The sequence below is a fragment of the Acomys russatus genome, chromosome 1, assembly GCF_903995435.1.
Source record: "Acomys russatus chromosome 1, mAcoRus1.1, whole genome shotgun sequence".
Classification (NCBI taxonomy): Eukaryota; Metazoa; Chordata; class Mammalia; order Rodentia; family Muridae; genus Acomys; species Acomys russatus.
In genome coordinates, this window is record NC_067137.1 from 3,179,833 (window position 1) to 3,203,617 (window position 23,785).

General features: G+C 37.6%; 1 protein-coding gene across 28 annotated transcripts in view; it reads left to right on the forward strand.

The window, feature by feature from the left end:
• Nucleotides 1-23,785, forward strand: part of Nrxn1 (neurexin 1) — a 1,084,885-nt gene that overhangs the window by 574,111 nt on the left and 486,989 nt on the right. The window lies entirely within an intron of this gene.

The window sequence follows — 23,785 nt, forward strand, 5'->3', positions numbered from 1 at the left end:
CAAGACCTTAGATGAGACTTGCATTAGAAGGGTTTTGTTTTGTTTTAAAATGTGACACCAGGTACTTTCTTGATTGTGCACAGAGAAAGATGCTCGTAAGTTATTGGTAGATGGAATGGCAGAGAGGAAAAGGGATGGTGCAAATGCAAAGATGAGCTCGAAAGAACAGAGTGGCAGATAGAGGGTGGATCGCAGTGGTGAAGTATGCGTTCTGCATGGCACAAAGTTCCAAGCTTAATACGCAGCTCTATAAAAAAAGAAAATAAACAGAAGGGTTGCTTAGGGCATTTTGAGTAGTTTTGGGGTCTGACATTTTTCACTTTGGGGGATTATTTCCAGCCCTGCCAATTTACCTGTGAATTTCATAATTTAATTTTTCTTTACAACTAAATACTGTCCCATTGTTTATATGCACCATAGTTTCTTTAGGCATTATTTGGTGGGCATTGAGATTGTTTTCATTTCTTAGCTACTGTGAATAGAACAGCGACAAACATGAGTAATCAGGTATCTCTGAAGAAGGATATAGAGTCACTTTGGCATATGCTCAGTGGTGGATCATATGGTACCTCTATTTCTAGCTGTCTGCAGAACCTTACGACTTTTATGATGTCCACACTACTTTGTATCCCTACCAACAATGCATAAGTGTTCCTCTCTCCCCTTATCCATATCAGCATTTGTTGTCATTTGTTTTCTTGATGATAGCTATTCTGACTGAGATGATATGAAATTTCAAAATAGCTTTATCCTTCATTTCTCTTATGGTTAGTGCTGTTGGACATGCTTTGAAACATTTCTTACCCATTAATATTTCTTCTTCTAAAATTGTTTTGGGGTCTGGAAAGGTGACTCAGTGCTTAAGAGCACTTGCTGCTCTTGCAGAGGACCTGAGTTCAGTTTCCAGAACCCACAGAATGGTTCACAGCAATCTGTAACTCCAGTTCCAGGGGATCTGATGCTTTCTTCTAACCTCTGTAGACAACAAGCACACATGCGGTGTATAGGCATACATGTAAGCAAAACACACAAAAATACAATGAATAAATTAAAATTCTGTTTAATTCCATTCGCTGATTTTTATTGAAAATGTGTGTGTGTGTGTGTGTGTGTGTGTGTGTGTGTGTATGAGTGTTAAGTCTTTTACGTGTTTTTTTTTTTTTTTGTATGCTACAGACAATAACTGTGAGATATATAGCTGGTAAAGTATTTTTTTCATTCTACAGCTAGCCTCGTCATTTGAATGATGGTGGTTGTTGTCCCCATAATGTTTTCGCTACCAATGTACCAGTGGGCACGACTTGCCAAGCCAATCAGTAGTTATTGTAGCTTGCAGAGTTCACTGGTAGGTAATAGTAGTGATTTCTTTTCTCCCTTAGTAGCCAGCATAGAACCTTCAAGTACTATGAAAATTAGCCAGTATCAATGAGCTTTCCACATATCCTGTGACTAAATAAATGGTGTCTTCTTCAAGTTCTGAAGGGTAACAAAGAACAAAGGTAATAGCATTTGCTATTACAAGTATTGTGTGGAACAAGATAAGAATTTTTATTCATACAGTAATGTGGAAGTTGGTACCCATGTGTGGCTGTCCCAGATGGATTTGGAGAATGTAAGCCATGTCTAGCACCACATTGTTGAGAAGCATTTGCCACAGATACTCAGGGTGAAGTAGGCAGATTGCCTCTGAGGGTATTTAGGATTTGACTACTGTCGAAGGTAATTATGATTGTTATTAAGAGACAAATTGCTTTGGGAGATGGAAGAATCTCATACAAGCTTTCCTCATCCTAGTTTTGAGATACTCTTGGGAATTTCCAGACATTCTTGGGAATTACAATATGACTCCAGCAAAATCAATTTTACTCTGTCCTACTTTTTAAAATATATAGTGCATAGCACTATTAAAAGAAACAGAATGTGAACATGAAGTTGTGGGAGTAGGGAGGAGAGATAAGGAAGAATTGGGGGAAAGGGAAAGAATAAAGTCAAAATATATTAAGGAAATTTTTTTAAATTCCTTTTAGTCAAAATATGATGAGGATGGCTTGAGAAATGGATAGAACATACTGTGTCTGGCTGATACTCATGTTTCTGCTTTGAGCATTTTGAGTTTCAAATGAACCAATATCTTCTCTGAAACCCATTAGAGTGTACTAAAAATAAAATGGGACTTTGCTTGAAAATATGCCTTACAAGTAAAAATGTTCATATCAACATATGATTCTTTTTTATTTCCTGTGTGCCTTACTTTTATTCAACATACGATTCTTAAGGTAGAAAGTTCTGTTAATACTTGTATATAAATAAAATAATCTGAAATTATAAAACATAAGTTCTAGTTAAACTTATTTCCCTATTTTTTAACTCTTTAACTAGTCATTAAAAGTGTTTGAAGATATATTGTTATCCTTAAAATAAACATGTTTGACAGCATGATTGTTAAATTCCAATGTACTTCCACATCTCTATGAGTCTAGAAAGCAAAACCAGCTCTTAGAATCTTTGACACATTGAAAAATGATGCATTTCAAAGTATCCTTTCATTCATTTCTGTGCATCTTGGTTTATGTCTTATAGTTCACCATAAGAGTGAAAGGTATTAATGACTTGCTTCATGGTGGTGTAAACATGAGTGGTGCAGGATAGATGTGAACCCACTTATACTAACTCCAACTCAGGAAGGCAGCATGCAGAATGCTCTCCTGAGCTTAACAGCTTTGAATATGCCACCTTGAAGTGTTCCATATTTCAGACTATTTCCTTTGTACATATAACCCTCTGAGTATTTTAATATGTGATTTCATTTTGAAAAATAGATGCTTACATCTCTGAAATATAATTTGGGACACCAGGATTTTTACTGAGTTTTGACAGCAGATAATTTAATCTTGGTAAATACAATACTGTACCCTGACACAGATATAAATATGTGGGCAAGCTGGGTTGGCAAATTTCACAGCAATTTTAATGTGTTTCCATTTCTGGAAATGCAAGTCTGAATTACAGAAAGGGAAAAAAATAAATGCAGTCTTGGGAGAATGGCTATGTGAGTGTTCTAAAGTATGTGCACCTCAAGACAGACAGAATTGCTGCTGGTAACAGTTCTATTCCAGGGTTTTAAGACTTCTGTTGTGAACAAAGAAATTTAAAATAAAAAGATGCTTTATTAGGGTGTAAGGATCCTCTAACAGTTAAGAACAAGCCCATAAATGGGTTTTCTGACTCCATGTTATTTCTCTCAAATCAAGCATGGCATCCAGCTTGAAGAAAAAGGCCAGGGGTGATTCAGATAGCATCACTCTACTCAAATATGTGTCAATGCTACCTGCTCAGAAGCTCTCTTCAGTCTCACCTCAGAGATGATGGCAGGCCCATTTACTTATTTGTTCATGTTATGAGGAGTCCTATAAGGAAGAAATCCTGCTATACCAAAAGCAGAAGCTGTGGCAGTGTTTAGTTTGAAAGTCAAATCCAAGTGAAACACAAATACCTCCAAGGGAATGAAAGAGAAGCTTGTTCAATTGCTGCTTCAATTAGCAGGGATTTTGAAGCCAAGAGAAAAAAAATTGAATGTTCTACCATCTGCTTTTACTTCTGAAGCTGTCCCTGTCCCAGACAACTGACCTCTGCAACCTGCTCATCATTTGCACACCAAAAGTTCTCTCTTTATTTATTCCATTCCTTCCCCTCTCCTCTTCACTCCTTCCTCATCTTTTCTGATTCATTTGGAAGATGAATGGTTTCACTATAGTGTCTACTTGTACAGCTTTATAGAAAGAAAACAGGGTGGAATCCTCTCCCCTTCCTGCTAGCTCCCTACATTTATCCTTCACTCAATATTTATTAATTCAATAAAATAGGGTACAGTTAAGTTCAGAACATGTATACTGTATAAAGGCGCATTCTGTATTTATTTAAAAGATAATTTATGATTGACATTTCAACAAATATTTAACCATTGAATCAGTTAGAACCCTACAAATAATAGAAAATACATCTGAAACCAGTTCAAATCTGAACTGATTTATTTCATTTTTAATAAAAGCTGATAACTAATACTATAGTTGAACTGATAAATTCAGTACCTAAAATAAGTCATGAGATATAAAGGGGTTTTCCATCTCACATATGATAATTTGTGTATGATAACTGGTACCCTTCCCACCGGTTCAAGATGCTTACATTTATTTCATGCAAATAAATGTGTCTTTCCCAGTTTCCATTCCATTCCATTGCCAAAGTTTCTGCAAAGGCTTCCTTCCTTTTTCAGTAACTGAGTTGTTTGTTTATTGATGACTGATGTTTTTGTTGTTGTTTATTTATTTATTTGACACAGTAATTGCTAATAGCTCTGGCTTGGCCATTGGATAGTCCATAATGGCCTCAAACTTGGGGCAATTTTTCTGTCTCAATGCCCTAAGGTTTGGCATTTCAGGTATATGCCACCATGCTTGGCATAGCTGGCTTATGTCTGCCATGAGGAAGCCACTAGAGATGACATGAGGAGAAAGGCTTTGTAATACATATTCCATATATGGATCAAAATGACATGTCAACTCTAGAAAAGATGAGAAAATATCACTTGTGGGCAGACAACTAACAAAATCCAATTTAAACAATAAGTATTAGTAATTAGATTTAAATAAAGGAGGAAATTTCAAATGGGAAGAGGAGAAACGAGCAATCTGGGCTATCATTGTTCTTTGTAGAGTATAACAGATATAGTTACAGAGTTTAACAGGTATAGTGGAAAACAACGTAAGGGAAGTACAAAAGCTGCTCTTTAGGTGATGAGATCCCATAGAAGTCTTCTGCCCTACAAAAGTGGCAAGATAGGCGCTCGATGAACATTTTTCTAGATTCTTGCTGAGTTACAAATATATGAGTTAGATGGATTAGACTGTGTTTCTTTGAAAAGATTAGTGGTAATCTGGAAAACTGGAAGGTGGGAGAAAGAAAAAACTAATAACAGAGAAAGTGAGTCTAGTATTTATTTCCTGACTTAAACTGGGGAGTGAATGAAAAAGCAGAGAAGCATAACTGAGGATGGAGTATCGCAATTGGAGAAGGCCGTGAGCATGGGTGTGGGCACAGTTATTGATTGCCTGAAATGCTCTAGAAAGCAGGTTCCATAAATTACTCAGGGATGTCAGGTAACACAATAGGCAAGTTACTAAAAGCTCAGGATCAGGTTTTTTTTTTTTTATGTGTAGAATATACTTCTACCTTCAGTTAATGATAAGGCATTCATACAATAATGCCAATGGAATTCCTGATATATTGTCAGATATATTGTATTGTTCATAATTGTTAATTCCTACTTCAGTGCATAAAAGAGATGGGAAATAGTTACAATTGAAGTAGAAGGCTTTTAAAGAAAGCAAAGCCAAGAAATATCATTTTCAGAGGTTAAAAACTTTTGTTAAGGCAATAATATTGATTCCACTTTTTAAGACTAATGTCTTTGTTGCAACTTCTCCAACCATAACAATACAGGTATGCATAACCTGTGAGTAAAAGTGGTCGAGTCCCAATAGTATATTATAAACAATTAAACGATAGTCCTACATGCCAAGAAATATTCACATTTTGTGATTATTTTTTTTAATTTTTACTTTGGAAGTGATGAGAATCAGTATGCTATATCCAAGCTTCTTTTTGTTCCTAATATGAATTATTTTATATGCTAAATATGCATCATATAAACCCTGTCAACTGGCTAGAATAGGTCCATAGGATATATTGATTTATTTATGTTCTTACATAATACTCAATTATTTCAAACGGAGTGATAGGGAATATCATGGTAAGAATGAATAATTGAAAGGCACAAAATGAGCCAGAGTGGAGCAGAAAAGTAGATGGAATCAGAAGATTGGCACATTAGTGAAAGGTGATTGAGGTATCAAGGGAAATAAGCAGACAAATCACTACAAACATGATGATCTAAACTGGGATTGACAGAGCAAACCACAACTCATTGTTCAGCAGTGGAGTGAGTGCGTAAACAAAGACTGGGGATGCTACAAAAGGAAGGCGATAATTAATGAAGAAACCAAATGAGGCCGAGGTGATAAATGTGGTGTCACAAGTATAGCGATGAGCTTTGAAAGGTGTGTCCAGAAGAAGAGTGAGTAGACAAAGCCAAAGAAAATGACAGGGACCACCAACGAGCATCAGGACAATGCCAAGCATAGGGCTGTGGACTCCTTTGTAATCTAAACATTATCATTGCAGGGTCTTCATGGTCCTTCTTAAAATGAAAGACAATGAGAAGGAGTCAAAGATAAATATGTAGACAAATCGGATAACACCCCAGTGTCCATTGCCTACGTTTTGAATGAGAAAAACCCAATGAAATACAAATGATCTGGAGGTCTTAGGAGAGGTTAGATATCTTATCTTGAGGGAGTGATATAGTATTAAATATTTTGAGATCTTTCTCAGCATTATTTAGAAATTAAAGCCAGAAATGGAGGATGTAATATTGGAAATGAACACATATGACTACAGAGAACCAAAAGGGATCCTTTCTAGTGTTTTATTGGGGGCATTGTACAAGGGTGTGCAACTAAATTCTGTAATTATAAATAGAAACAATAAACAATACAAAGCATTACCATCACTGTGTGTGCCTATATACATGTAAATCATCACAGCATTTAAAAGCAGTCTGCTAGTCATCCTTCCATGTGTTAAGTCGTGTGTGGTTGTAGTCACTGTTGTGTTGGCCTACTCAGACGTCAAGTTTTTCATCACAGTAAATTATCTTGGACAGTATTGGTGTACTGCACAAAATGGCTTTCCAGATTTATTCATCTACTCAAAATCACTAAGATTAAAGTGAAACTACACACAGATGTTAAACATCTGTGTATTAGGTTTCTACCTTGAGATGATTATAAAAACATGGCTTGAAAGGTGTGCATGCTTCACCCTAAATTAAGCTCTCCATCATCCATGATAAGCAAACTGACAAGAATAGAATTGTTTTGATTGGCAGCCAAGACTTTAAAATCCAGGGCTCTGAAGAGAACAATGAGCTCAACTGTGTTCATTCTAATTCCTTTTTCCTCCCACTCTCAAATTTTAGTTTAATGGCTGAGTCACGAAGGGTAATGTGTGTGACAAAGTGCATTCTGTTGTATGTGAACATAAAGGGCACACGCTGAAATGTAGAACATTAATATGTAAATCAGGACCGGCTTTCATAATGAATGTATGTGCAGCAGGTATTTTGATCAGGTTTAATTCCATAGAACTTCATCAGCTCATCGTGTTTCTTTGTCCCACTATGCTGTAAAGGCTTTGGAATGGAGACAACACTGGGCGGTAGAGACTGGTGGGTGCTCTTTAGGAGGGAAAGTGGTCCACTCTCTCAATTACTCATTAAGTAGAACTTATACAAAAATTCTTAAAGTTCCTTCAATTAGACTTTAAAAATATTATTTCTTGGAAGATTTTTTTAGGAAGGTGATGTGTTTTTGACCTCTTTGTCTTGGATCTATATTTGCTTCAAAATTATATTTTTCAAGAACATTGTCTTTGGTTCTGAATAAGAATGATTTCAATATTTTGGAGAAACATTAGTCACCGACAGCACTGTAGATGACAGATTACTGAAGAATTCCCTTAATATGAAAAGGGAAAATTTTAAATTATTTCTAAGTAAGGCATATGATACAAATGTCCCCCCCCCCCCATTACACAATAAAACCAAAGGATGTAGACATGATTTTCTTTATTGTCTCCCTCCTTCCTTGTATATAGTTAGATACAGTAAGAAAAATCAAAATACTCATATGTCAATACTCTGTGTGCTAGTCAGAGACTGATGCTCCTCTTAGATCTCTCCCCTCTTCTTTCCAGTGGGTGTACAGCAATCCTTCTAGGCAGGAGGCTTGAAATGCTCTGGGGCGGGGATATATGAGCTAGGTCAAGGTCTTTATTCTCGGTCTTTGTTTTTCTGAAGACTCAGAGTTAAAGCATAGTATGCTTTACTCAGCGCCTAAATGGAGACTCAACTTGGCAAAGCTGTTTTTCTTCCTCCCTTCACAGTGAGACTACCATTCTGCAAACCACGTGCTACCACTCAACTCAATTTCTCATACAGAAGTGATACATCTAACTACCTTGGGACTAATGCTATCTTACAAATAGAACCATTTCAATTCGCTTACAGGAATTCTTAAATAAAACTACAATTTAAGTTACAATGTGCCTCTGCTTTGGTTTTGATGTATTCCCAACTTCTTTTTATTGGCGACCCTTGAAACTACTTGGCGCTCAGGCTAGAGGCATGACTCCATGCTTAAGAGCGCATACTGCTCTAGTAGAAGACTTAAGTGTGAGTTGCAGCAGCCACACCAGGTGCCTCACGACTGCCTGTGTCTCCAGCACAGCTCGGAGGTATCCAACATCCTGTTCTGTACTCTGCAGGCAACTACATGCACACATGCCACCCTTCATATAGAAACACATGCAAACAAATAATTAAAAATACATAAAACAAATAAAAATTACATGAGGCAGAGGTTTTTCAGTGAAAGAAACCATTCTCTCTCTCTCTCTCTCTCTCTCTCTCTCTCTCTATATATATATATATATATATATATATTTATATATATATATATATATACACACACACACACATACACACACGCACACGCACACGCACACACATACATATTCAGACAACAGCCTGAATGTTATCCCTTAGCTTGCATCTTCCTTTTTCCACCCTCCCTCCCTCTGTCATCCTCTCTCCCTTTTCACACTATTCCCCTCCCCTAGACCTCTGACTGAAGCAGACCTCCTCCTCCAACATATGGCCAAAGAATATCAGGCTTACACGTGGATATTAACCCAATATAGATGTCCTGTGAGGGACTCTACCCAGTGGAAGATCGGGACAGATACTGGGACTCAAAGTTGGACTCTGGGCAGAATACTGAGCATTGTATGGAAGAGTGTCACAATATAAGGACCCAGAGGGGTCAGGAGCCCCACAAGGAGATCATCAGGCTGGCAGGTCTGGACCCCTGGGGGCCTGTGCAAACTGATGCACCAACCAACAACAATGCAATCAGAGAACCTAGACCCCCTGTTCAAATGTAGTGGATTCCCCTTGTGGGGAAGGGTGGGGAGAGGGGACTGCCTTGGAACTTCTGACATGCACTCTGGTGACTATGATTTGATCACTGCTCCTTGGCAGGGTGGCCTTGCAGGAACACAGAGGAAGGGGATGCAGGTTATCCTGATGTGACCTAATGGACTGTGGTGGGGAAAGAGCCCTTCCTCTCCCATCAGAGGTCTGGGGGAACGGTAGAGGGTGGGAGGGGGAGGGAGAGTGGGAATGGGAAAATAAGAGTGAGGGGGATAACAATCGGGATATAATGTGAATAAGTTATGAAAAGTAGGCAAAGATCAATTTTTAAAAAACTGTTTGAAATAGTGAATTAGCCTTAACATTCCAGATTCTTCACCCCCTGTAAAAAAGACTATTTGTTTTCATATCCGTTTGCTAACTTTGTGTGTGTGTGTGTGTGTGTGTGTGTGTGTGTGTGTGTGTGTGTGTGTGTGTGATGGCATTCCTGTGGAAGTCAAAGGAAAAACTGCCTATTGACTGCCCTCTTCTTCCACTATGATGATAATCCAGGTCAGCAGCATCATAACTTTTATCTCCAAATTTAAAATAATTACATAATTACATATTGATAATGTGGAGCAAACAGACATTTCACCGTGCCATCACTGCAAAGGTTAGATGTTTAGATGCTAATGGTTTCTTCTGCACGTTTTCTATAACTTTTTGAAAGTTCTGGCTCATTATCGAAGGCTTTTCACTTCATTTGTAAAATAAAATTTGCCAGTGTTGGCGCTTTATTTTATTAGGCAAGACTGCCTATATTCTGAATCTGCCCTCTTATGAAATATCACTATAAAATCTATTTAACTTCCTGAGTAAAGAAAAGGGGAATCAAAGCTCTATATGTCAGGGAGCATAATGTCCTCATATCTTAACATGAAAGAGCAAAATGTTTATTTCACCCTCTCACATGTCTATTAAATAAAGTAACTGTAACACATAATTCTAAATTTTCAGATCTTAAAAGACAGGAAGCGAATTTAAGGGAGTGTGTGTACTCTTGTCTGGGAGATGCATACCATTTCAAATGTATTATTTCATGAAAAACATTGAGGTTTTGGAAGCTTCATTCCTTTCTTTAGCACAAGTCAGGGACTGGATTTTCAGTGGATATTTTCAAGGATGGATGGAACAAAAATGAATGCTTCCCTCAGGGACAATGAGAGAGAAGGTTTTCCAAGACTGACCTCTGAAGAATCGGCACATTAGATAGAGAAATTGTCCTGGGAGAATTCAGTTATGCTTCAGAAATTTCTCTCAATTCTCAAATAGGTGTCATTGTGTATTTGGAGGTGTGAATGTGAAAAACAAGATACAACACACTTGGTTGCTAGAGGGTTCAAAATGAATGTACTTTTAAATAACCATTTGTGTAATGTATCAAAAGTTAGGGGATTACTTGTTGCATTATGTGAAATTAAAATAATACCCTTTTCATTGTCAACAGACACTAGGTCAGTTGCTTTAAATTACAAATACCATCTATCCTGTTTAAGTTATTGGAAGAATTAGATCATTTCCTACACTGTCTCTTGTAGTTGTCACAATGAAAATGCATGATTGGCGTGGTCCTGTGGCTTCAAACTTAGAACTGGAGACTTTCTCCCAGAGATTTTCACATGATCATTTAGACCGAACATCAAAGAAAGAAAAGATCAATTTACCAAATGTATACAGCTCATATCTTTTCAATAATATAATTTCACGTTAAGCACTACAAAACCCATAGTTACAGTTCCTTAGTGAAAAGAGTTTTTATTTCTGTGACAAATATCACAAGCAGATGCAAACTGGGGTGAGTAGTGATAAAAATAAAATGTGTTCAATCCACTCTCAATCTGTGTTTTCTTCTTTTTGAAGACTACCAGGGGACTTATGTTCAAGGCCTCTAAGGAAGAATGAAGTTCGCAAAAAAAAGTGAGCATGTCTGACAGGCCACCGTGGCATCCCTGTTGGGAGTAATAGACGATAGCATGGTTCTTGGTGTTGGAGGCATCATTTTTTTTTTTTTGAACTCTTTAGATCAAACTCACAAGAAGATAGAGTAGTTGAACAGATCACAGGAAGCCAACTGGAGTAGAAGAAAGCCTAAAGCAGCGTTCAGAGTTCATTGGTACACATTTAAATTTAATTTATAAAAAGCAAGCTGTACATACTTGTCAGTTCTATTCTGCCTCCAGGTTTTACTAACATTGTGGTTTTCCCCCCTAAATCTCCTCTCCCTACCCTTTTCTATAACCTTAAAGAAAGAAGCTATGATGATCATAAACACAAAGAACTTGTAGGGTATAAGGCAGTAGCTGGTGATAGTAACTGTGAGACAGGAAGCTTGTTGGATAGAGTGGATATTAATAATTTAAACAAATCAAAAGGTGGAACTTCTCAGCTACCTAGACATGAGGCTCTGACTCCCAGGCATGGTACTGATCAAAATGTAGCAAAAAGGTATTTCTTTCAGCACACAATCATTGCTTCCCACGTGTTGTGAGCAAGTACAAGCAGATAATAGAAGCCATCATGGTTGTGGTTGCATCTTAGAAACATGACAGAATATTTTAAAGGTAATTATTGCTTTCACAAAAGAGCTCAGCAAGCAGTTACATGTTCGTCACCCAGTTTGGCATTTTAATTTTTTGGAGAAAATTGCATGATACAGCCTTAAATATTAGTTTAAATTTGAACCTATTTCCCAGGGAGCTCTCCTTATTGCTGGCACCAAGTCTCTTCTTTCTGAGTAGTTGAGTAACTCTAAGTCTGTGATCAGATATGGTAGGCAATGCACTACTGGATGGATTAGCTTGTTTCTGTTTTCAGACATTACATTTTCAAACAGTACATTATACAATAGAAAATAGCAGATCTACAGTGGTGTTAAACTCTGAGTACGCATCTCATGCAGAAGCTGGAAATAGAATCAGAACAAAGAAGGAGACTCCTTTGATGTAAGCCAGTATGCCATACTGTTAGCGTAATATAAACCCAAGTCATTATATCCAGACACCATATTCTCAAATCCTTTACAATTTTAGTGTAGTACTGGGCACATATAGAATGATTGGAGAACTCATCTACATAATTAAAATGAGTCGTTTTTCCTAGAGTTACATATGAAACTTTTTATTAGTATCACAGATGATGAGAGCTAGCTGAGATAATGATGTCTTGCTGTAGTCAAGGATCCATAGTAAGATCACCTAATTACCCCTTGCCACTTATACTCTCTAATCCTGTGCACTCTGCCAGTTGAATAAGAGTGAGAGTGGCTTCCAGTCCTCATGGGTATCAAAAGTTCTAGGACTGACTGGACAGGAGGCCCTCTGTGTGACCTAAATGAAAGCCACTGTCTACAATTTCCATTTGTTTTGGTACAAAGTAAAGGCCTGTTCTTCTTTTGCTTACAGCTTTCCACAGTTGGCTCAGCACTTAACTAAGATTCTAGGTCTTGTCAGGTCACACATGATGGGCAGTTCAGGCTCTATACGGCATGCTGGGCTTACCTAAGAAATTACTATTCTGGAGGGAGCAGCCTGACTTGCACCGTAGAGCCACCAGTGATCACATGGCTCCCCTCAGTTTCAGATCTTCAATGAAATGTCACCTCTGCAGAAGCACTTTTTTGATTATTGATTACCCCTTTCAACGTATTCTCTCTCTCTCTCTCTCTCTCTCTCTCTCTCTCTCTCTCTCTCTCTCTCTCTCTCTCTCTCTTTCTCTGTCCCTCTCTTTATATTTTGGCTTTTTAAAAATTTATTTATTTATTATAATTTATTCACATTGCATCCTGACTGTTATCTCCTTGTTATTATTTTCTGGTTCCCACACTCCCTCCCTCTTCTGCCCTATTCCCCTTCCCTATAACTCTGACAGGGGGAGGGGTTCCTTTCCTACCATCTGATAACAGTCTATCAGGTCTCATCAGGGTAGCCTACATCCTCTTCCTCTGTGTACCCACAAGGCTATCCCACCAAGAGGAAGTGATCAAATCACAGGCACCAGAGTTCATGTCCAAGGCAGTCCCCTTTCACTCTCTTCCCTACACACGTGGAGAAGGAGCTGTCCATCAGCTACTTCTGAACAGGGGTTCTAGGTACTCTGCATACATTTTCCTTGGTGGGTGCATCAGTTTGTGCAGGCTTTCCTTGGTCCAGATCTGTTGGCCATGGTGGTCTCCCAGTGGAGGTTTTAACCCTTCTAGGTCCTTCCATCCTCCCAACTCTTCCATACAACTCTCAGCTCCCTGCCCACCCAGAGTCTCAAACACCCACTAGTTGGAGTTTCTCAGAGGGCCTCTATGTTGGGCTAATGTCCACTTTCTGGGTCTGGGTTACCTCACTCAGGATGATCTTTTCTAGTTCCATACATTTGCATGCAAGATTTCCTTGTTTTTGATAGCTGAATAGTATTCCATTGTGTAAATGTACCACAGTTTCTTTATCTATTCCTCTGTTGAGGGAGATCTAGGTTGCTTCCAAAGTCAAAGTGTCACTATTCATGGATGATATGATAATGTACACAAGTGACTCCAAAAACTCTACCAAGGAGCTCTTAAAACTGATAAACACCTTCAGCACAGTGGCTGTTTACAAAATCAACTTTAAAAAATCAGTAGCCCTCCTCTATACAAATTACGAATGGGCTAAAAAATAAATTAGAGAAACTACACCTCTCACAATAGCCACAAAAAACATAAAGCATCTTTGTGTAACTCTAACCAAGCAAATGAAAGGCTTGTATGGAAAAAACTCAAGTCTCTGAAGAAAGAAATTGAAGAAGATATCAGACAATGGAAAGACCTCCCATATTTGTGGGTTTGGAGAATCAACATAATAAAAATGGCCAACTTGTCAAAGCAATCTACAGATTCAATGCAATCCCTACCAAAATACCTACACAATTCTTTACAGACTTTAAAAGATCAATTCTCAACTTCATATGGAAAAACAAAAACCAAGAATAGCTAAAACAATCCTTTACAATAAAAGATCTTCTGGAGGAATCTCCTTCCCTGATCTCCAGCTTTACAATAGAGCTACTGTAATTAAAACAGCATGACACTGGCATAGAAATAGGCTGGTTGACCAATGGAATCGAATCAAGACCCAGAAATAAATCCACACACCTATGGACACTTAATTTTTTGACAAAGAAGCTAAAACCGTACAATGGAAAAAAAGAAAGCATCTTCAACAAAGAGTGCTGGACTAACTGCATGTCTATATGTAGAAAAATGCAAATAGATCCATATTTGTCACCCTGCACAAAACTAAAGTCTTTTGTTAAGTAAAATAAAATGCATTCCTCTTCTGTGTCTTTCCATCACAACCACCACCCTCAACAAAGGAACTTAAACTCTCTGTAGGTAGACATGCTGCTTTCCCGTACTGTGTGCTTAATGAAGAATATATTAGTTGGTGATGAGAAAATTTTTACATATCTTGAGTACTTATCTCCCCTTCAGAGCAATGGAAATGTATATGGTCTTTCTTCTCAAGTTGTTGCTATGCCTAAAGTGATTACCTTGTACTAGATAGACATGCCATTGAACACATGGTACAGCACTAGAGAGCAATATGGAAGGATAAAATTAGGCCTCGTGTGAAGAGAAAGGTGCAAAAGATGACATCACTATAGCATTGAAAACAGGAGTTTGAGAAAAATCCAACCAATGTCAAGTATTTGGTTACTTACAATCTATATTTCAGCTAGAGGATGGGCTAGCTTTGAGTCATGGTAGTGAGATAACACACATGAGAAATAAACAAAGAAACAAACAAATGGACTCGCAGTAAGATAGAATTCCAGGAAGGAGAAAGGACTAGTAAAGATAAAACGTAGGTGTATCCTAAGAAGTAAACATAGTGATAATGAACTACAAGTGTCAAATTCTCCAGACTTTATTAAGATTAGAATTTGAGGTTTTGAGTTGTGCCATTTTACTAGTAAGGAATTGTTTTTCCCTGTAAAAATATGTAGGATGAGAAGATTGAAGGAAGTTCAGGGTGGCATATGTACATGTTAAAGTACCCTTTCATGTTTAGCCAACCATGATTAGAAAAATCTCGTGAGATCTTGGTCTGTATTTCCATATCACTGCCCTGTCTGTTTCCTCAGTGTTCTGGCTTGCTTCTCAGTTTTTCCTGTGTTGACTCATATTTTGGTTCTGGTTTCACTGTGAATAAACGACCAAGAGCTCTCTGAACAGTTTGCTGCAAATCGAATTTCACCTGCACGTAGATAAAGAACTAATTGGCATCGATTAGCAACTAGTTGTGAAAAATGTGTTTGCTTTTAATACAAAATGTTCATCAGCATGAAGCTGATGAAGCTGTCTCAATCAGTCTTCTGTGGACAGTCCACTGAGAAGCAATTCATTATGAGGTTTCTGAATTGAGATCCCATGTCCAAAGTTCCAGGGTTTTGCTTTCATATTACTAAGATATATTTTGAATAGTGCTGGCTCTGAAAGCATTCAATTTTATTTTTATGGCTTGTCTTCCTGGGTGAAAATAATCAGCTCCATAGTAACGCATTTTCCTTATTAAAATGTTTCCTCTCTGTTTTAACTGGAGGCTATTGTTAGAATTTATAGAGACACACTGGAGTTTTGGAAGATATTAAGTTGATTATCATGTTGCATTGTACAGAATTTGAGTCTCCAACATCTTAGATTTACACATTTAAATTTGCACAATATTATTAAAATCTAGACATCACTAAATAATGTACCATTCTATAAATTATGCATATAAAATCTAACTGACAACTTAAACATGATATCCTCACCATTTAAAGTCAAGTCAAATACCCTCACCTAAATGAGCTCCTTGGAGGATGTAGGGCAGGGATTATTCAGCATGTGAGGAGAAATTGAAAGGATTCATAAGTCCAGTACCTCTAAAGAGTTTTGTTTCTTAAATTTTTAAATCAATAGTCACACATTAATAAGCTGACCACACACCCACACCCATTCACCCACACCCACACCTACACACTCGCAATATGTATTTTGCTTGAATTGTCTGTTGCATTAAGGGGAAAATTATGAAAAATAGAAAAAGCAATGGTGCTTATATCTTTGTGATGAATTATGCATCATGCATGGATGACTAGTTTGTTACTTTTTTAACTTGTAATATGCATTTTTTTAGCTACAAAATCCATTGGCACTCTTTATCCAAATATGCTATGTCAATGGTGATGTCATCCTGTAGGTCACCAACATAGTTCAGTTGTTTTGAAGATAAATTGAAACTTACTAACTGTATTCATGTCATGGAAACTCAAGATTAAAAAGAGACAACCAATGTAAATCAGATGCATGCAGCCCAGCTCAATTATATTGTTTCCTGTCTGCGCTTTCCAAATAACAGACAAGGAAACTCTACAGAATGAGTCTTTTGAAAATTCTGACAAGCATGATTTATGGTGTTTCTAAGATGTATTCATTGCTTAATAGTTGAAAGAAAAGGCTTTACTTTCCCACTGATCTAATATTGCATGAATTTAAATTGTAATGTAGCTCCATTTAGAAAGGAGAGGGGGATGGTAGAATGGGTATAAATTATACCTTTACAAATGCATACAAGTTTGAAATTGAAAATTGATGTTTTAGCATACAAAGTGGAAAACCACAATTAATAGCTTTTATTACAACAGACGCGGTGCTGAACTTTGTACAAATGCAGCACATGTGACATTCATGTAAAATACCTTTGACATGATCCCTCAAAAGTACAAATGTACACATTAGGGTATATTTTTGTCTCATCTCCCATCTGGAAACCAGAGATCACTCGCTGAAGGTTGTAAGGATTTGGCAAGCCAGAGACATAAAATGATGCATAAAAAGTTCATCTAAATAAGTGGTTTGTAGCATCCCTAATGCCTTGGCCATTTAATACAGTTCCTCACATGTGGTGACCTCCTCCAGTCATAAAGTTGTTTTTGCTGGTACTTCATAACCGTAATCATGCTACTGTTATGAGTCATAATGTAAATATTTATGTTTTTTAGTGAACTTATATGATCCTGTGAAAAAGTTATTTTACCTCCAAAGAGTCTGGACCCTCAGGTTGAGAACCCCTAGTCTAAATCAATTTTTTACTATTGTTGATAATAGGTAATATTGTTGATAAGAGGTTGATATTTTTATTAACCTTTTATTATTAATAGTAGATAACATTGTTGATAAAAAAGAAATACTAATATTACCTTTTCAGACATTTTATTTTTATGGCCTTAATGAATCCTTGTAGAAGTACAGTGGAGATCAAGGACACATGATTGAGCATCTTCTGCTGCACTCTACCTTTGATTCATCAATACAAATTGTAAATCCTGAAAGACCAGAAGAGTGTGGATTCCGTAGAATTTGATCTTCAACATACTGTAGAATGAGATGCCTCCATCAGCTGACCACAAAAATATGAGGCCATTCCCAGCACAATCACACATTCTGTGTCACCAGTCAGAAGTATGAAGTGAGATGTGAGGGGTGGCTACTTCTCTGCTATGGCTAACACAGACATTTCAGAAAGAAATGTCAACTTAACCATGAGTAACTCATAAGTGCATAGAAAAAAGTTTTCATGTTCATGCCTAAAGATTTTGTTTTAAATTCCTAGATATTAAAATATGTGATTTTCATTCTATGCTTGAGAGTGTTTTCTATACCTCATTATAAAAGTTAACAAACGGTGTAAAATTATGCCAATGTCTTTGAAACACTGAATGATTTTACTCAGTTAAAAACAAGTTATCTGAAGAAAGAGGATCTTTCTTAAAATTAGCTTCTTAGTGAAAATTATAAAATCAAAGGAAGAACAAGTATGATTGAGTCAATCAGGATACACTGAAAAACACTAATCACAACATGAACAGATTACCAACCATGATTGTAATGTCCACCAAAAGGGAAACCTAGGCAATTGGATGACTGAAAAATGTGAAGCACACATCGTGTTATAGAATATAAGCACTGTAGCAAAGCAACTGGGTGTGAGAGGCAGCATCAAATACATGTTGACCAATGGATCAGAACAAAATTCATTCTTGATGAGCTTGTTGGGTATCCAGAGATCAAAATTGCTCATCCAATCCCTATTGGCTTTAAAGATAAAGGAGAAATCTATATAAAGTAGCCCAAGTCAAACTGTCTTCCTGTCACCTTCCATCTGTTACCGGCTTCGTCTTTTTTAGTAAATACAGAGTTCGGCAGAGGAAAACCAACTTTGTTTTTGTGGTGTAGCTTCTGCCCTGTCTTGGGTTGTTATCATAGTGCTCTATCAAGCAAATCTATGAATCTCTTGTAATTGTTCTAAAATGGCTATCAGCTCAACTCATTTGACTGCCCAAAACTTCCCAGTCCTTATGTCAGAGTACATGGAAGATGGTCCTACATAATGCATCCTTCTTTTTACCCGCATCTGACGTCCCAAGCCCCATTCTTGTTTATCCTGTCCTCCTTGCTCACTCAATACTTTTCTTTCTACTCTGGAACTTTTTAGTTGTTTGTTTGTTTCTAGACAGGGTTTCTCTGTGCAGTCTTGCCTGTCATGGACTCACTTTGTAGAGCAGGCTGGTCATGAAGTCACAGACATCCACCTGTCTCTACTTCCATAAGTGGTGGCATTAAAGTTGTGAGCCACTAGGTCTGGCTGTGGGACTTTTTTCATCTCCTTGAGCATGTGCTTTTCAAGATATCCCATGCTCTTGTTTCCTCTATGTGTTTCTTCTTAAATTTAGTAATCTTATTTTATTTCCTAGATATTTTGGCCTCAGAAATACCTTTCCTTCTCCTTCTTTCCCAAGCTCATTAAAGCCTCTTCCCATAGCTTTGCAAAGGATTTTATATTTACTCTGAATCACAAGAGCTGGGAATTTCTTTTTGAACCAATAACAATGCAAATTTCTATTAAGTAGGAGCCCCTCTCTTGACTACAGATAAAGAAGAATAGTATATGGCACCAACAGAATCCTAGGGGTCCACCAGAGTTGACAGTTGCAGGTACTTACTGCTATAGGCCTAGGTCATAAGATGTTGCTCAGGCTGATTTTGAACTGACTCTAGTCCAGGCTGTGATAATTCCTTTCAATTGTAAAATTCACTATATTAGTGAGTCTGTAGTTAATTAATGTGACATACCTTTGTTGTGATGTGGCAAGTTTTCCAGAAAGTGTTAACCAAAGACAAATCCCAGGTGTGGAGTCCTGACCTGAAGAGAAAGAGAAGAAAGAGAGCTCCAGCCAGCTAAATGCTGCCATTCCTCTTCCTCTACTTCTTAGTACGCCATGATATGAGCCAGCAGCCTCATATTTCTCCTCTTCTATGCCTTCCCTGCTGAGGTAGACTGTGTCCGCAATCCACGAGCCCAAATGATTTCTTTTCTTAATGCTCATATTAATTGAGGAAAAATATGCAGATGTGGTCTTAATTTTAATAGCAAAATAGAACCTTAAAAGAAAAAGAGTGACAGCAATGGGTCAAAAGTCTTATTCTGCAACTCCTTTTACTTGCCACTAAATAAACTACAACATGACATTCACCTATGTCCGTAAGCAGCTCTACTCTCTTTGGTGAGCTGCATTTTGAGTAAATATTTTCCTCTTCTTTAAAACGCTCTTGGCAAGGTTTTGGTGGGTAGCACGCAGAAGCAGAGAGAATTTACTCCTAATGAAACCTGCCTGAGATCTAATATTAATCAGGGTTAGAGGGAAAAAAATTGGGGTCTTAATTTGTTTTCTCATTGAAGGTTCAATAAGCAGGTCTATCTGAATTTCAGACATAATAGTGAAAAGGAAGCTTCTGTGTTAAGATTCAAAATAACCTTTAAAGGCATCATAGCTTCCATTTTGTTGCACGAATATGAAACGTTCACCTCTCAGAAAGTCACCTGTATCTCTAAATTAATAGTAAACAATTATAGTACCTGTATCTTTCCTTCAAAGGAAAAGGGAAATGTTAATTACCTAGCTCTGTGTTGAGATGTGGGGAGGCAGCCTGGAATGAATGCAGACAGCTCAACAGCTATTGCTGCAAGCTTGAGGCAGCCGCCACACCAGTGCCTTCCTGCCTTTTCACAATCCTTTTTCCCCAGACTTTCTCTCCTCTCTTTCAGACAGGTGGTCCCCTGCCCCTGCTTTCTGTTGTATTTCACCTTCTCAGTGAGACCCTTTCTTTCTTTCTTTTTTTTTTATTAATTTATTCTTGTTACATCTCAATGTTTATCCCATCCCTTGTATCCTCCCATTCTTCCCTCCCTCCCATTTTCCCCTTATTTCCCTCCCTTATGACTGTGACTGAGGGGGATTACCTCCCCCTGTATATGCTCATAGGGTATCAAGTCTCTTCTTGGTAATCTGCTGTCCTTCCTCTGAGTGCCACCAGGTCTCCACCTCCAGGGGACATGGTCAAATGTGAGGCACCAGAGAACGTGAGAAAGTCATATCCCACTCTCCACTCAAGTGTGGAGAATGTTCTGACCATTGGCTAGATCTGGGTAGGGGTTTAAAGTTTACCGCCTTTATTGTCCTTGGCTGGTGCCTTAGTTTGAGTGGGACTCCTGGGCCCAAATCTGCCTATCATAATGTTCTACTTGTAGCTTTCTAGGACCCTCTAGATCCTTCTACTTTGCTATTCTCCCATGCTTCTCTCATTTAGAGTCCCAATAGGATGTCCTCCCCTCTGTCCCAGTTTCCTGGTAAGTGAAGGTTTTCGTGGGACATGCCCCTTGGGCTAGTATGCAGATTCTGATACATGGTAAATTAGAATTTACCATCATTTTTACTGTCTTCCACCTCTCTTCCCATCCTCACCCCACCCCATATAGCCCAGGCTGGCTAGAAATATGTTTTGTCTTCAAGCCAGTCTTGAACTCCTGATCTTCTGGCCTCTCCCAACAATGTGCTGAAACTATAAGCACGTACCACCACACGATGCTTTCTCTTATTATTTTGGTCTGTTTTTCCCCAACACACCACTGTACCAGCTGCCTTGTCTTTCTCTATTTCCTGGGCCTCACTATTAACATATAATTTGTCTTTAGGCACCGTGGGTGTTTTGTTCTTTTAGATTTCCTCAGTGCTTAGGGCATAGTTACTATGTACTGTATATGTTCAGTTTCTACATGAATGAATACAGGTATATTGCATGTGACTGACCTATAAGGTACATACATGTTTATATGCACAAACCCACATATACGTATATTGGCAAGGTACAATTCCTCATAACAATTGGACCTACCGCAAATCGATTTGTTTTAACATAAAAACTCCTAATACATTTCTCAAAGAAAGTAGCTTGAATACGTCCATGCCAGTCTTATTATTTAACTTAATTATAACTACTCAATAAAATCATTGTACATTTTACTTTTCTTGTTGAATATAACGCTTGCAAACAAATATGGGAAGAGAAAATCTAAAGGTCAGTTGCCTATAAAATTTGCCTATTAACAACAATACTATGCATGCCACACTCTTAGAGAGCATAAAAATATCCTCTTGAATATTGGCCATTGTTTGATGTAGCTACGAGTGCGTGGAGTCATGGTTTAGGACTCTGTGTTGCACACAAGTATAAGAGAGGTAAATCTTTTTGTGTACTGACTTTTAGGTAAATAGTATCTCAGACATCTCTGTGTGTCTTCATGCTTCACATGTCTTGCATGGCCCCACAGCCTGTCATGCTATGGCTCTGAATAATCAAGCCATGCTATTTTCCACATTCTCGGCAGAGTAGTCTCAGGACCTCGGCAACTCGATGACATATTCATCCCAGCTTCTGACCATGGCAATGAAAAACAGTCTATCCCCGCCCCATCCATAGGCAGTTTTCCATCATGAAAGGAGAATTATGATGACATTCTATGTGAGCCATGAAAACATACCTCACACTGCAATTCTGGATTCAAGTTTGCAACTATTCATAAAAGTGAGTTTTGTAGAGAGAAAATAGATTAAACCGTGATTTAAAATGTAACTTCAGCTATAACTTAATTTGCTTAATGTGAACCCCAGTGTTATTCTATTGTTTTGAAGTTATGTGCAATCAATTGGAAAGAATTGTCTTTGTTTCTCATTTTTAAGAAATACTCAAATCAATGTCTCTACATTGCTTCTTGGAAGTCATTGCTCCCTGTTATTTCAAAAATTTGTGTCGCTGTCCTGGGTTCCTTTGTAAAGAACTGTATGTAATTTGTTCCCAACACAGTTATGAAATTGTAAGGTACTTGTGGGAGCCATGGCAGATATCTATCAAAAGAGCTTTTATAAAATGTCTACTATAAATAATTTCCAACATGTGTGTGTGTTGTGTGTGTGTTATGTGTGCATATAATAGTTGTTGATGATCTTAGTAAGTTTCATATGACGTTTACCTATATCAAATATAGGTTGTCATTATGATTGTTAAAGCTTGCTTATATACCTGGATTATAAGCATTCATATTGTAAAATCAAAGTATTTAAAATTCGTATCTCTGGAAACTCACGTTTTATTTTTACAAATTATATAATTATAAAATGTATTTGTTTTTAAGTTGCAAGAGTATGTATGACTATTTCTTCTTATAGCATTTTTAAAAAGGCATTAATATCATATTCCTCTAGACTCTAACAAAGCCCAGTTTTAGGGAAAATATACTGTGCGAACATTGTGTGGTTAATCTTCTAATTTTTATCATTATTATGATCAGATAAAATTCTTAAGTTTATCACACAAATACTCAGATTAATATCTACAGCTAACAAGTGTGTTTAATTTGGTGTTGTTTGTGGTTTTTGGAGACAGGGTTTTTTGGAGTTGTTGTTGTCCTGAAGTTTGCTATATAGACCATCCTGGCCTCAAACTCTGCTTCCCTCCTCACCTGCCCTCCTCCCTCGTTCTGGGTTAAAGGCATGTGCCACCACACCTGCTCTATTAGGAATATGTACACTTTCACAGGAAAACTATTTCAGCAGAAGTGGGTACTTAGTCCTGTCTTTGTTGTTGGTTTAGGGTTGATAAGCTTCGCTAGTCACAAGCGCAAAGGGTGTTTCCACTCTGTGCCTCTGGATAAAAAGTGAGGAGAATCAAATGTTATCTGCAGGACAAACTGTGCCCTGGACCATTGGAAGCTAAGAAAAGACCTTAAGAAAATAGAATTCAGGCACATAATCTAAAACAGATGTACTGGAATTTGTAAATATGAAAAAATAGTAACTACTGTAAAAATGTGAAGAGCACCCCTGCTTAGTTCCAAATCTAAGAAAGAATGGCACTTGCATACTGCTAAGTCTTAAACTCTGCTTCTCTGGTGCGCACCACTTTATGTACACAAGTGTATGTGTATGTGTGTGTGTGTGTGTGTGTGTGTGTGTGTGTGTGTGTGTTTGGTATACTTTATATTTTTATTTTTGAGATTGTAATTTAATTACAGCATTTTTACTTGCTTTTCATCCCTTCAAACCCTTACATTTCCCCTCCAAGCTCTCCTTTAAATCCACTGTCTCTTTTTTCACTAATTTTTATTGCATCCAAGCATGCAAATACATATATATTCCTAAATATATCCGGTTGAGTCCATATAATGCCACTTGCATGTGTATACTCTGGACTGACAGACTTAAGCTGTAGGAGATAATGTCTTTCTC